The sequence below is a fragment of the Phascolarctos cinereus genome, unplaced genomic scaffold, assembly GCF_003287225.1.
Source record: "Phascolarctos cinereus isolate Bilbo 61053 unplaced genomic scaffold, phaCin_HiC Scaffold_9;HRSCAF=440, whole genome shotgun sequence".
Taxonomy (NCBI): Eukaryota; Metazoa; Chordata; class Mammalia; order Diprotodontia; family Phascolarctidae; genus Phascolarctos; species Phascolarctos cinereus.
The window spans coordinates 121,452,928-121,468,335 of NW_027556402.1; the positions used below are offsets into that span (position 1 = coordinate 121,452,928).

At 36.2% G+C, this 15,408-nt stretch overlaps 1 pseudogene; it reads left to right on the forward strand.

The window, feature by feature from the left end:
• Positions 1-229: 229 nt before the first annotated feature.
• LOC110194890 (nucleosome assembly protein 1-like 1 pseudogene) lies at positions 230-14,144 on the forward strand (annotated as a pseudogene).
• The last annotated feature ends 1,264 nt before the right edge of the window (positions 14,145-15,408 follow it).

Genomic DNA, 15,408 nt, shown 5'->3' on the forward strand with positions numbered 1-15,408 from the left:
TTTTTGTTGTTTGTTTTGTTCATCTGTGTGTTTTTAATGTACTTTAGGGAAACTGGACAGGTGAATGGAAGACAGACTGGAGTGGGCAGAGACTTGGGGTGAAAAGGGCAAGAGTCCAGGCACGAGGTGAAGAGGGCCTGCACCAGGCTGGTGGCAGTGTCAGAGGAGAGAAGAGAGCATATACAAGAGATCTGGGGAAGGTAAAATTAGCAACAGAGTGGTTATGAGTATGGAGTACAGGATGACACCCAACTTACAAGCCTGTCTGACTGGGAGGATGGTAGTAGCCTCTATAACAGCAGAGAAGTTTGGACGAATGGAAGGTTTGGGAGAGTAGGGTGGGAAAGACTTTGAGTTCAGGTTTGGACAGTGTTGAGTTTGAGATGTTAATAGAACATCCAGTTTGAAATTTCCAAAAGTCAATTGGAATTTTCCTAAAATCCAAAGGGAGTGTGTGATGAAAAAAAGTTGCAAATTCCTTATCTAAGAGGAAAGAACACAAGACTTGGAACTAAATGACCTTGTTTCATTGCTTATTAGCTAAGAGATTGTGGGCAAATCATTCAGTCTTTCTGAAAGTGAGTTCAATTCTCTAAGCCTCAGTTTTTCACCTGTAAAATGGAAAATATATCTCAAGGGACTTGCAAAAATCCTACTTCACAAACTAAAAAGTGCTATTTTTAAAAAAAGATTTGTCTGTTTTCCAGACACTCATTGAATGGGTTACTAGAAGAAGGTTTAAACATCTGAGGATAAATTAAAATACTGGGATTCTCAATACATACAGCTTTCTTTTCTGAGCAAGGCTTTTCAAATAAAAATCCAAGCTACCTTCAATTTCCAAAGGAAAGAAAGTTCTGGTGCTAGAATAAATAAAAAAAAGGTTCATTTTTTAGAGCAAGATTAAATCTACGTGAGGAGAATGAAAACAAATGGGCAATGGCACTGGAGATGTTCAACCAAAGCTAAATTCTAAGGTTAAGTCTTTGATGAGAATGGTAACTAATGTTTAGTGCAAATGAGCTATCAATGGGGCTGAATTTTTAAATTAGAAATCTCTAATAGCTTCTGCAAGAAAATCTTGGGAAAAATTACACAGACCATCATCATTTACATTGGAATGAAACCTCCAGGCTTCCTCCACTCTATATTTTCTTCTTTCTTGTTGTTTTGAATGAAAAGAATGACAACACAGGGTACTGACCCTAGGGAAACTGTCACAGAAAGGACAAAATTTGTTCATTTTGAGAATATTTCTATGATGTATTTATTGTACATGATGCAACTTGTCAATGTGCCATTTGGCTAGAAGTCATTCCTATCTTTATAATAAACTTGAATGCGTGTTAAAGGAATAATCAAAAGTTTTTTTTTCCTTTCAAATTATCCCAATTCTTAGACTGTATTATAACAATAACACAATTATACATTGACAATTTTCTTTTTCAATTGATTTTTAACATAAAGATGAATTATAATGTTTCTTACTGAAATTACACCATAAGTTTAGAGAATGTACTATTCTTTTCCTTTCTTTCACAAGAAGGTGAGAGAGGAGAACAGGATGAGGCGATGAGGCTGGAATAATTCCAAAACAAGTCAAATACTTTTTTTCCTGACCTGAGTTGTAATTAACAGACACATTGCAGCATTACCTTAGAATAGCCTGAACTTGCATAGCCAAATTGATATTTTCCAATATTGGTGCCTGCAGGCTGATATCTGCCTGTAGGTGTTTATCTGAAGAAAAAAAAAAAACTATATTGAAAGTGAATGGAAATCAAGGTGTTTTCCCAGAAGTAAGAATTAACCTTCAGAAGCCTTGTAGATAGTGGTACCTAGACCAAAACATATGCAGTGGCATATGGGAAGCCCACCTCTAAGTCTGTGCCAACATCAATAAAATAGGCTTGGCAGTTTACCCAAAGAATTACATGTACCAGAAACAAATTCGAAAATAGCGACTCAAATGATAATTTAATACTAAGCTGTTGTTAAAACACTCAACAGTAAACACTCAACAAATATTTATAAGATGGGATGGAATGAGATTGGGAAAAAGGATAGGATGGAAGAGAAGGGAAAATGGAAGCAAATACACATTTAAATGGTGCCTATTACATTGCAGGCACTGTGTTAAGTGCTAAGGTATGGAGGTAAGAATAGAGAAGGGGAATAGAGAAAAGGGTTGAACTAGAAGGCTGCTAAAGTCTCTTTCAACCTTCAGATTCTGTGATGGGAATAGAGGGAGAATGATGAAGAGGAAAGGAAAGGGAAAGGAAGGAAGGAACAGAATGGAAGAAAAGATGAGAAAATGGATTACTGACCTTTATTTTTTGTTATATATTTTATATGACCAGTTCTTTCATTTACAGGGCTTGACTTCTAGTGTAGACATAGATTTTGGTCAGGGTAACAAAAATTATTTTAATATAAACTAAGTCATCTACTTAACATCTTTGAAACAAGCTGATGTGCCAGTTGTAAGTCTTTCTTAGAAGTGTATTCCTCATAGGAATTTCTGATAGGAATAGAGCCAAAGGACTTGCTTAAGTGGTAGGGTGAAGCAGCTAAAACTATGTAAGAGTCTGCTTAGGTCCAAGGATATAAAAAGAAGAAAACATAACTGATAGCTTAATGGAAGTTATGAAGACTTTTTCCTGTTCTAATTTTAATCTTTGAGATCACTGGACAAGATAAGGTCTCTTCTAGCTCTAAAACTTGGAACTTACGATCCTTTTGATAAAAATGCAGAAATAGTCCAAGTACCACTGGGAGCAAGAAAAACTGGTCTGGTGACAGCAGGGTTTCTATAAAATGAGGAGATAATAAGAAAAAGAATTAAACCTACAGTAACCTTTTCTATTTACAGTATAAGAAATTCAGTTATATTATACTATCACCATCTTTGTTGCTGTCACTTTCCCAACTTTCTTAATTATTTTAGTATTCTATTGAGACTGGCCACATAATTTCTCAAAGGCCTCCTCTCCAAGTCTGTTGCTGTTGTTGCTGCTGTTTAATTGTTTTTTCAGTCACATTTGATTCTTCATGACTGCATTTAAGGTTTTCTTGGCAAAGATACTGAAATAGTTTGCCATTTCCTTCTGCAAGCTCATTTTACAGATGAGGAAACTGAGGCAAACAGGGTTAAGTGACCTGCCCAGGATCAGTTAACTAGTAATTGTCTGTGGCCAGATAGGAACTCAGGAAGATGAGTCTTCCCGACTCCAAGCCCAGCACTTTATCAACTGTGCCACCCAAGCTGCCCCGTCTCCAAATCTAATACAATCAAAAAAGTATTTCTTAAATGTCTCCTATGTGCAAAAATTGGCTTTCAGTGCTGGAGACACAGCATTTCCTACTCTCAAGGAGCTTACATGGTTAACAATTCATCTTCACTTGATTTACATTACTCCAATTCCAAAGATCTCAGCATTTAACCATAGGAAGTCATGGAATTGACTTTACCCACTACAAATTCATATTATTTAACCTTAACTGACTTCCTTCTGCTAATCAATATTGCTTTTGCTCCATTCTTCCTGACTTCTTAAATCATTCCCCATGGGAACTCTTCCAAAACTTTTCATATAAAACTTCGAGATTCCATTCTTTTCCTCACTTCTTATCCTTCTGTCTCTCACACTCTTTCACAGTACATTATTTCAGCTGGGCCCTTTCTGTTACTTGACAATACCATTCTTTCCACTCAGTAACTAGTCTAAACTTGTCTGCCATATTTTTGGCCCCAACCCAACTGATTCCAATTTTTACAACAGGTGTTTGTACCACACTGAGGCCATGTGATATAAATTCCCAGTTTCCTTATTCCTGTCTTTGAAGCTTTCCCACATCAGCATACATTCTTTTTTTATTCCTTTGTGTCACAAAAGAGGCATTACTACTCACAGAATCACAAAGTCAGAATGAACTACATGGGCTATCTCTTCACCAAGGCTAAACTTTTGCTGTTCCATTCTTTCCTATCAACTCCATGACTGCTCCAGCAATCTCTCATGAATTTTCAATCCCTCCCTCTCCAACAACTCTTTTCCAATTACTGAAAATTATTTGTTTCCCTGATCCTAAATACCCTGTTATTTTCGCTTCTTCTATCTAATAACTCCATTCCTGAACTGCTAAGCTTCTTGGAAAATACGTCCACACATAATACATAAATGACACTCCCTCATTACTTAAGCTCCAATAAACTCTTTCATGTGACTTTTAGATACCTCCTTGGTTGCTTCCTCAAAAGTCATCAAAGACCTCCACATTCCGAAATTCAGTGACCTTTTTGTCAGTCTTCCTCCTTAATCTTACTGGAACATATGGCAGCATCAAACACCCACTGTAGAGACTAATCTCTCTTTTCTTGACTTAGAAGACATTTTGTTCTCCTTCTACTTCTGTTCTATCTCCTACACTTCTTATGCTACCTCTCCACCCCCTTAATGTTTATCTTCTAAAAAATCTATCTAGGCTGGCTTTCTTTTCTTCTATACTTTCTTTACTTTACTCTTCCTAACTTACCTCATTTACTCCAATTTCTTTAATAATTGCATCCTTCCAAATCATTTCCAAATTTAAACTTTCTCATTCTTCTGACATTAAGGCACATTTACAACTTTATCTAGTACATCTCTACCTGGATGTCTAATCAACACCAGCCCAAACTCTCCCTTTCCCAGTTGAATTTAGAGAGAAAGTCAAATTCTGCTTTCACCATGAAGCTTCCGCCTCCCAACTCCAATGGAAATAAGGGAAGGGAGATGAATTTCTTTTTTTCCTTTTAGACCTCACGTAATATTTTGCTTTTCAACTCTTTAATGTATGAATCATATAATATTATAACTATACTCCTACCCCTACTCCTATCTTTGAAGCTTTCCAGCATCAGCACACATTCTCTTTTTTATTCCTTTGGGTAACAAAAGACGCATTACTACTCACAGAATCACAAAGTCAGAATGAACTACATGGGCTGTTATAGTATTTTGTCCTCTTGTTAGGCTAGAATCTATATAACATCAGGGCTCATGTCTTATCTAAACTCAGTAAGTCTCTCACCACTTAACACAGTCTTCTCCATATGGTAATTATATTGATTGAATGAATGAAGGAGAATTAAGCTCTACTTACCTTCTCATTGCTTCAGGAAACTAAGATCATAAATTACTGATAGATTTGTCAACTTTCAGGAGAGAGGGAATTTCCAAAAAACGAGTTCCCCTACACCAATGAAATCATAGGCTTAAATACCATCTCCCTTTGAAAAGGAAGAAATCCTTGATATAAAGATATATACTATCAAAATTAAGCAATACAAATCTATCTTAGGAATACTACAACCACTTTCAAAATTATTTATGTATTGTATATTTAGCAGACTTAATTAAAATTAAAATATTATTTTATATATTATATAATATATAATATAATATTTATATATTAAAATACAATCTTTTTGTTTAATTGCAGTATTTAAGGTTATATCTTACAGACTCTTCATAAAGCTCTAAAAAGGCATGACTTACTGTGGAAGAAACAGAAGAGCTTCCCTTGAGTAAAAACAAACCGTCAAATGTCATTTGAGGATTACAAATAATAGTCACGCTTAAGATTAAACATGAAAGTATAAACCTTTGGGTATAGACTTTTTTCCCATTGTTATAAGGCACAAGAAAAAGAAAAGAGATGGAAAAATACCTAAAGGAAACTGTTCTTTTTCTTCTCTGCTATTTAATGACAGTACTTTGTCTTAAAATGATATTACTATGAAAAAAGTGATACCATTTTTTGTAATACTAAAGTCCATCCATTGATAATTTTTATATCTTTTACCTGAAGTCAAATTTGCTTTAAAAGAGTACAGTAAAATGTCAACAATTTGAAATAATGGGAAAGGCCGCTTTGGACAGTGTAGAATCTGAATTCTAGGATTTTCTTTCCTTTTTTTTTCTAACAAATGTAGTAATAGTTAACAACCAAATGAAAAGATGATATTTCATAAAAATCAGAAAGATGTAAAGCAAGAAAACCTTAAGATATTATCTTATACCTACAAAAATGTCCCAAAATAGAGTAGAATTAGCAAACAACATTGTTGGGACTACATGAAAGTAGTCATGTGAATACACTGTTGGTGGTATCGCACATTTGGTGCAAACTTTAGATGGCAGTCTGTCAGGCTACAATGAATCACAAAACTAATTATGCCTCTGCCAGTGATTTCATTGCTATTACTTATGGGAGAATACAGATAATTGTGGACTATAATCTAGTAACTATAAAGTTATTGGACTATATATGGTCATGTGACTACAGGCAATACATTTTGTTTTGATCATTATTCTCCTCAGCTGTAAAAATGACTGGGCACTTTGATTCCATTAGTATTAGGAACTCAAAAATGAAAAAACTCTTACTACCAATACAGATGGGTAACTCTTCTTGAACTTATAGTGTCAGATATTTCCCTAGTACATTAAGAGCTTAAGTAACTTCCTCAAAGTCATGTAGTACATCAGATGAAGAATTTTAACCCAGGACTTTCTAGCTTGAAGATCTCCTCTCCTCTCTATTCACTATACCACACTCTCTCTAAGTAGTAAATGGGGATTGATGTATCTTGGTACTGAGTAATCAGACTTTTTAACCTATCAAATATAATAAAGTAATAGTGCTTCTGCGGTCTTAACATATGGTTTAAATAATCAAATACTGAAATGGTTTTGTGATTGCCACAGATTTTGAAGTTTCTTCCAATGAGGATGCTGACCTATCTATGAGTACCATTATTATGTGAACTCTATCCATATTCTCCCAAAAATTCACCATAAGGGAAAAATTCACCAAAAAGTCACCATCCCAACACGTAGAAGGCCTTCTATGATTTCTTTTAACATGGAAAGGGCAGTAGCAGAGAATTCTGAATTTTCACCTGCCATCCTGCATTCCCAGATAATCTTCTCTTCTCACCATATAATTCCTTGATGATATCCCTTCCCCCCCTCCTGCTTTTTATCCTTTTTGGTCATGTGTTTCAGCCTGTTCTCACTATCCATGCACCTCCCCTTTGTGTAAAACTCAACTTAAGTTCTTTGAAGTCGGTGGTGTTTCACATGTTCATATAGAAACACCAGTAAAATGTGGATATTGATAGATCTTTGCTTTCATAGGAAGCTAGATCAATAAAATAGTGTTCCCATTTACTTTAAGCAATCTAACCTGCTCCCTTTTTTCTTTTAAATTCTAAGTCCAGTTTATTCTCCACTTCTGCTATATTTAATATATTTATATCTTTGTATCATCTCTACATCTTTCTATCTATCCATATATCCATCTATGCATAAGCTAGAACATGTCTATCCAGATGCATGTTAAAATCTGGGCAACAGACATTCTTTATCCACTTGGTATTTCTTCCGTGAGTGGTCAGACCAAATTCCTTTGTGTAGGTATAGATCACTTCAAAAGGTTTTGCAATATCCTTGAGCTTAATGCAATTAGTATAATGTCAATTAAAAACAGGAGCACTTGGAAGACTTTACATGGGTATGCCCCTTGATGATCTTTGAACTAGAACTCCTCCATTTCAGGAGTATTCATACCTTGTAAAGTTTATATCTCTGTTTCAAGCTTCATTTGATGTTTATTAACAGAAGGTCATTATGATCTCTTCCAAGGAATCCTGAATGAGCTTGATGTATGGATAAGAAAAAAAATCTTTATGTAAAACATTTTAATACCATATTTAATTCTACTTAATTTTCCCATAATCAAAATCAGTAAGCATAATTGGATATAATATCAATAGAAATAGCAATTATACTTATTGTTGAATAGTAATCATCCATTAAAACTGTGTTTGAGATTGGTTCTTTAGCGTTCTATGTGGCATTGAATAAGACAGAAAGAAATGAGTTAGCCAAGAAGAAAGGACTGGATTCCAGATATGACCTGAAGAGATTCTGGTCTAGGATGGGAACTTTGGAAATGGAAGAAAAGGAATAAAAATGATAAATCATGTGTAGCTGTGAATACAGTGGCTGGGGGAAGAAGAGAAGTTGATAGGATATTGTATTTTCTTATCTAATGTGGGAAAAGGAGAGAGACAGAAGTTGAAAATGACTCTAGCTTATAGGCTGGGGAGAAAAAGAATAGGACTCCTGCTGTTAGAAAAGCAGATTAGAAATGCCTGTTTTGAAAGGAAAATAAGAAGGTCCATTTAATGAATTTCAGATGGAGAATGGATGTTCAATTGTCATGTGTCAAATGTCATATGTCAGCATGACTACTGGCAAATATTCAAAGAATGAAGAAATCACTAGTAATAATATCATATGGAAATCGATTGTGGATCTATTTACAAGTGTTATTTTCTCAGAAGAATGTAAGCTTTTTGAGGCAAAAGATTGTTTTTCATTTTGTCTTGTTCTCCTAGGACCTAGCACAGAGTCTTGCATAATAAATGCAAGTTACAATTAGATTTGATAGCTCTCTCCACACTGAGAGGGAATAAAGTCTCTAAGGCAATAAGTAGTGAGGTAGTAGTACAAAGAATCCAACACTGAATTTAATGTGAAGAGAGATGGAGACTAAGAAGGAACCAGAAAGAAATCATTAATGTCCTTAGAAAAAGTAGGTTTAGTGGAGTTCATCACAGTCACAGTTGAATAACTCAAGATTTTGCCTGCAAAGAAAGTTTTTGTAGAGTATTATTGCAGGTGATTTGCCCTTTCATTCTTTGCCAGAAATCACTGTCATTGCAGTTCTAGCTGTTATGAGTCATCCCATAGGGAAAGGGCCAGAAGTAAAAAAACAGAATATGCAAAACTAGATTCCAAGTGTTCAAGAATACCTCTCCATTATACCGGGTACTAACTCAATGTTCAATCATTCTGACAACATGTGGTAGGTAAAAAGCCATATCTCAATATGTCATTTAGTTTCACCATCTCCACTTGAGGACTTTTACTGACCTACAACCCTAAGAAATTGAGAATGATGCTCAAATAAAGCTGCTGTGTTATTTATGAATACAAGCCACACAGTCATAGATAAGACATGATCATCAGCAAAGAGAAACATGATAAAACCATGAGGTTGCCTGTAGTCATCATTAAAAACAATATTCGGGGATGTATCATATTATACAAATTATCTCGATTCCCTTTTCAAAAACAACCACCATAATCAGAGCTTTAGCTAGGTATTTTTATGCCCTGGGTTATGAGCACAAAGTAGGCCCAAGGCAATTAACCCGCAACTGAGTTTGGATGCATGTGGTAAGGACGGGGAGAAGGCTGTTCTTCATGGAAGGAAGATAGAGATCTTGGTCGCCTTGCATGATGCTGCAAGGCATGGAGGAAGCAACAGTAGGGCAGCAAAGTAGTCCACTCAAACCTGCCATCTGGTTGGTTCCCACTTTAATTAAAAATTATTGCTGAATAACTGCTAAGCACTGTTGTTACTTTCTAGGCTGCTGTGGGACTGCAGGTGCTATCTGTGTGCTCTAAATTTGACATCCTCAGCCAAAGTCTCAGGGCTTCCCCCTATTTATAGATCTGACTATAATTCTGTTCCATTCATTTCCATTTCTGACACGGCAGAGCTCCTCAGATTATTTTCCCAGGGTAAACAGTGATAGCGAAGTGATACCCTAAAAAGAATGTTGGTTTTGAAGTCAGAGGACCTAGGTTCCAAATGATGGTGCCTCTGCCACTTACTTTGTCACCTAAGTTCTGTGGACATTAATTCCTTCATGTATAAAACAAAGGATTTGAACTAAATGATGTCTCTGTCCACATCTAATTTTTGATTGAGGTAAATCTCATTTTCAGACCTGATGCTGTGGGTTCCTCTAAGCCAATTTTACTTTTAATTGGGAGTTCCTCATTAACATTATATATTTATATTTATATGTGTGTGTGTGTGTGTGTGCGCGCACAGGTGCGTGAGCGCACAGGGATGTACATACATATGTAGATATAGATATAGATATAGATATATAGATATATAGATATAGATATAGATAGACCACTGAGATCGAGTAAGATAAAAAACTACAAACACTTAGAAAAAATAAAAATAGTGCCTGATACAAGTTGGTAGCTCCCATTCATATAGAAAAACAATGAACTAACAGAAAGAACTGGGAGCCTAAAGTTCTGATTTATCCATCTAGCCATAACGACAGCACTTCTTCGTCATAATTAAGATGCCCATGGAGGCACATTTATTTTTTCAGGACACTAATGCATTATCCCACATTCAGGGCAGTAGCATGCTAAAAGGTAGGCAAACTTGCCATTTTGTCTGTTATTAGCAGGTAGAGGGCAATATTGTTACAAAGGAAGTTGTAAAGAAGAAACTCCTAGAGAAACTTTATAGATTAACTGAAATCTTCCTTCTGATGTCAGCTTTAATTAGCTTAAGCTACTTGGCTGGGATGCCCCTACAAGCACAAATTAATAGGATTTATTTAAAATGAGGCTGTTCTTGTCCTGTTTCCAGTTCCAAATTTATAAACCTCAAAAAGACTATAGGGAATTTGGGGTTCTGAGTCACATTCACTATCCATTGATTAAAAAAGAAACAAAGAAACTTACCTACAAATGACAGGAGATAAAATTATTCCACTCAAGCCTGTTTCATAACACAGATGTAGGACAGATGCACACCAAATGCCAGTCATTCTGTCAAAGAAGGATCATCAGTGATCAACTTGGTCATTGGGCTTTCCATGCTTTTCAATCCTTTTGTCACTGGCAGAGATTGAGAAATAACGATTCTCTCAAATAATCCGAAAGAAGTTTAATGAGAAGAAACCTAGATATACTTTGATTTATTGAAAATATTATGCAAGGGATTTAATTTTTGCCACCTTTGATGTTTATTTCTGCAGAGGGTATAGCATTCAACCATTACTCCAATTAGTAGATGCACTTATACTACCTAGTCTCTCAAAAGTAGTATTTTAAATTATTTCCCAAAATGTTTTCTTTTTTATGTGGATCTCCTTTGTACTCCCAGAAGTTAACAAATCCTTATCTTGCCAAGGACAGCCAGTTGTTTCCATAGGGGTAAAGTAGCTTTTCACCTTCAGAAGAGGAGGCAAGAGAAAGGAACTCAAAAAATAGCAGGGAACTCCACAAATATGAATTTGGCATTTGACCTATAAAGGCAAGGTCAGTAGTTCAGTCAAAACAATAGCCTGTGAACATAATGTGCTCAATTTACCATGTTAAAATTAATATAATCTCCCCACATAAAAAAAATTTGTTAAAAGATTTGACACGTCAACAGATGTTTTTTCTTAAAAGTTAAGCTTTCATCAGCCTTGAGTTTAAATACCTTAACATTTCTTAAGCTCTCACATAATCTTGGAACTTTGAAAAATGTTTCCTACATGTCTTTTCTTGGGTAGATTTTTAGTAATGTCAATATCTTATTGTTTTAATCCCAAAAGCCATTAATTTTAATCAATAAATACGTATTTATTAAGAACCTGCTACATGTTAAGCACTGTGTTAAGTCTGGAGATCCAAAATCAAAAGAAATAACTTCTGCCCACAAGAAGCTTATATTTTAGAGGCAAAAATCAAATTCATATAAGTCAATACAAAGTATTTTGGGTGGGGAGTTTGGCAACTGCCACGAATCAGGTAGACATCCCATAGGATCTAGCACTTAAAGTGGATTGTAAAGGGAACCAGAGAGTTTCAGAAGTAGAAATGAGATATCAGTGAAATTCAGGTTTGGGGTTCAGCTTGGGCAAAGTTAAGTAGATGAGAAATAGAATATCTGAATGACTGTACATGAGGAATGGCAAAAAAAGAAGTTTGGCTGGAAAGAGACCACATGAATCAAATTCATGTGTAATAATCCTGGAAAGGCAGGCTGAAGCCAGATTGTGAAAGGCTCCAAATGCTAAATAGAAAAAATTATAATTCATCCCATAGAGTTTTGATTCTAAGCCCAGTACTTTTTCTATTATATAAGATGAATGATAATAACTCATATTTATGTACTTCTTAAGGTTTACAAAGCATTTTACATATATTTTCTTATTTAATACTTATATCCCTTTAAGGAAGGTGCTATTAATAGTCACGATTTATGTATTTTGAAAATGAGTCTCAAAAGGGATAAATGATTTGCTGGGTCACAGAACTAGTAAGTGGCAATATTCAAACTCAGGTTGTCTAGCCTGGCCTAGTACTCTATCCACTATACCTCATGGCTGCCATTTTCATAGACATTTTGCCCTTGTATACTCATTAAAATACTTTGAAAAAAAAGAAAAAAGGCTTTATTCCTTTAACTTCAATTGAAAAAATAACAATGAAATGCACAACATGTGCAAGAAATTATGATAGGTGCTTCTAGGGGAAAAACAAACAAACAAAAATGAAACACTACCTGAGTCAAGAACTGCCATTTTATTCAAGAGATACAGTTCATATCACTGGGCTCTGTAGCAGATTTAGATGTCAACCCTTGTCAATCTCTGGTCTCCTACCCTGTTTTGACTATTAGTTTCTAACACTACCCCCCTTAAAAATTAATCCCTGGGAACTGATGGAATTGGGATCTGGGCCCCAGGAAGAAAAAACCCTGGACTTTTCCACATGGCCAAATCTCTGGTGTTTGCCTGAGGCTATAATCCCATCAACTGGCCTTTCATTGTGGCTACACCCAATCTCCCCTCCATTGTCTTACCTCCCCATGGTCCCTGGTCATTTCCCACACTTAATCTTAGCTAAACTCCATTGTCCAGGTCCCAGGAGTTCTGTTCAACCCAGTTTACTGGCCACTCCTAGATCTCACCCACATGCTTTCTGTATAGTCAGACTCTTATAATCTAGCCAATAGCTTACTAATGTTCAGACTCCTTGAGAGTCTGCCCAATATGATGAATATTCTAACAAACCTTGTCTTTGGCTGAAAGAAGGCTTGGGTTGAATTCTTTCAGGCAGGACATGCATGTTGTACTGTTGAAGTCCCAGCACACCTGGAACCCTGAACTGCATCAGAACCTTTGCTCTAACCAGCATTTTCTAACTGCCTCCAAGAAGACATCTATATGCCTCAGCAGTTTCTAACTGTCCCCGCTCCTGGATGGAGATAATCTCCCCCAAACCCCTCTGCAACACTCCCTCCTGCAGATTGGTTATTACATGTCTTCCAGCTATATTCCCTTTCCTTCTGTTTCCCATGACTAAACCTTATAAGAATCCCTTATCTTGTCTCCCTCCCCAAATATCCCTGTCTGAGTAAGATGGTATGTTGTTCCTGATTGCAATTCTTCTACCCCAAATAAATGCCTCACTATATTTACACCTAATCTGTCTGAGTTTTCATCAATGCTGGCCAACCTACGAGTTTTACATTAGAATTTCACTTTGAACCCAACAAATATTTCACAGATGAGGTGTTGACAAAAACAAATTGTAAAAGGTCAGAGCAGGAATGGAGAACCTGCAGCCTGGAGGCTAAAAGTAGCCTTGTAGTCCTTGGGCATGGCCTTTAGACTGAGTCCAAATTTTTTCTGAACATGGGATTTGTTCTGTGAAGTTTGAATTCAGTGAAAGGGCCCCACTTGAGGACCTAGAGGGTGACATGTGGCCTTGAGACCACAGGTTCTTTACCCCTAGGTCAGAGCGAGATGATTCTAATTTCTTTAAATTTGATGGACCAGAAATTATGAGTTGCATGGGGTGTCAAGTAGATTGGAAAGAAGGGGAAAATGTTACTTTGAAAACTATCAAGAAGAAACAGAGAGAAATGGTATATGAGAATCATTTAAACTGTAATTAAAAAAAATTTCCAACGATTCTTTCTTCAATTTATTTTCTCCTCCTGAAGTTCCTGAGAGTGGACACCTTGATGATGATATGGAAGCTTTCCTTGCTACAGACTTAAAAATTAGTCACTTTTTACATGACTGTATATTTCCAAGATCAGTATTATACTCCACAGGAGAAGCCACTGAAATTGATGATGATGACAGCAATTATAATGAAGAAGGTAAAGAGGATGAAGATGAGAAAGGGGAAAAAGAAGCTGATGAGGAAAATGATCCAAAATATGACCCAAAGAAAGATCCAAATCTAGCTGAGTACAAAGAGAAATAAGCAGTGTATGCTGTGACCTTAAGGATTACTGCACTTCCAGCCTAAACACAACTAGTGGTTACTTACAGCCTTATATTTTGTGTTTTCTTGATAGACTCAAGTAAACAACTTTTGTTGAAGAAGGGGAAAAAAATGAATGTTGAAGAACCAGTTCTAAGCATAGGTTCATTTTATCTAACATTTTAAGAGTATAATTCCTGCTGGATATATAGAATGTAATGAATTCCCTAACACATCTGTTACTACATAATTTGGTTCTTTTGAAGTTTTTTGTCATGCACCTATTGGATTGCAGCTACAAAAATTATCTAAACTGCTCATTGAGATCTATACTGATTTAGAAAAAAAGAAGTCCTTCTGAAGAACCAAGCAAAGTATTTTTTTTTTTTCAGCCCAGTAGCTAAATGGGTTTAAGTATGCCTGCACCAGCTAAGCCTTCATTACTTTGTTAGAGAAATGCTGTGACTTTTTATTAACTAGGAGACAAAGCATTTTGAAATTTGATTTGAGAATAGGCTAGTAAACGATTAAGAATTTCTCATAAGGGCACATAAAATGTTTGTAACTATTTATGAATTTTTGAATTTTGATGCTACATAATAATCTACAAAGAGACTTAGCCATCTTATTAAGTTTAACACTGAGTTGTGACTAAAACCTGGTATTTTCAGAAGTTAACATTCTCCTATACTTGTGTAATTGTGTACATTCAAACTGAAAGGATCTTTCCTTTTTTTAGTGGTATTATGGTTCACCTTCACTGAAAATGATTGATTATGCCACCATTTATAAGCCCATTTCAAATTTTATTTGCTGGGGGTAGAGCCAAGACGGCAGAATGAAAGCAGTGACTTGCTTGAGCTCTCCCCCAAACCCCTCCAAATAACTGCAAAAAAATGGCTCTAAACAAATTCTAAAGCAGCAGAACCCACAAAAAGACAGAGGGAAAACAAATTTCCAGCCCAAGACAACCTGGATGGTTGATCAGAATGGTATATTGCACTGGGCTGGGAGAGGAACTCAGTTTGGCGTGGGTGCGCTGGCTGCAGTGAACCTGGAGCAGGCCTCAGAGGACTGAATCACAGGGAGCTGTGGCAATTTCCAGACTCTCAACCCAGGAATGCCAAAGACAACTTAGAAGGTCAGTGGCAAAAGTCTGTTTCTGTGGTGAGAGAGAAGCTAAGTCTAAGCCCCAGTTCCCCAGCGCAGCCCTGGGGTGGCGGCCGCCTCCTGAGCTTCTGGCTCACAGACTGAGGGGAATCTG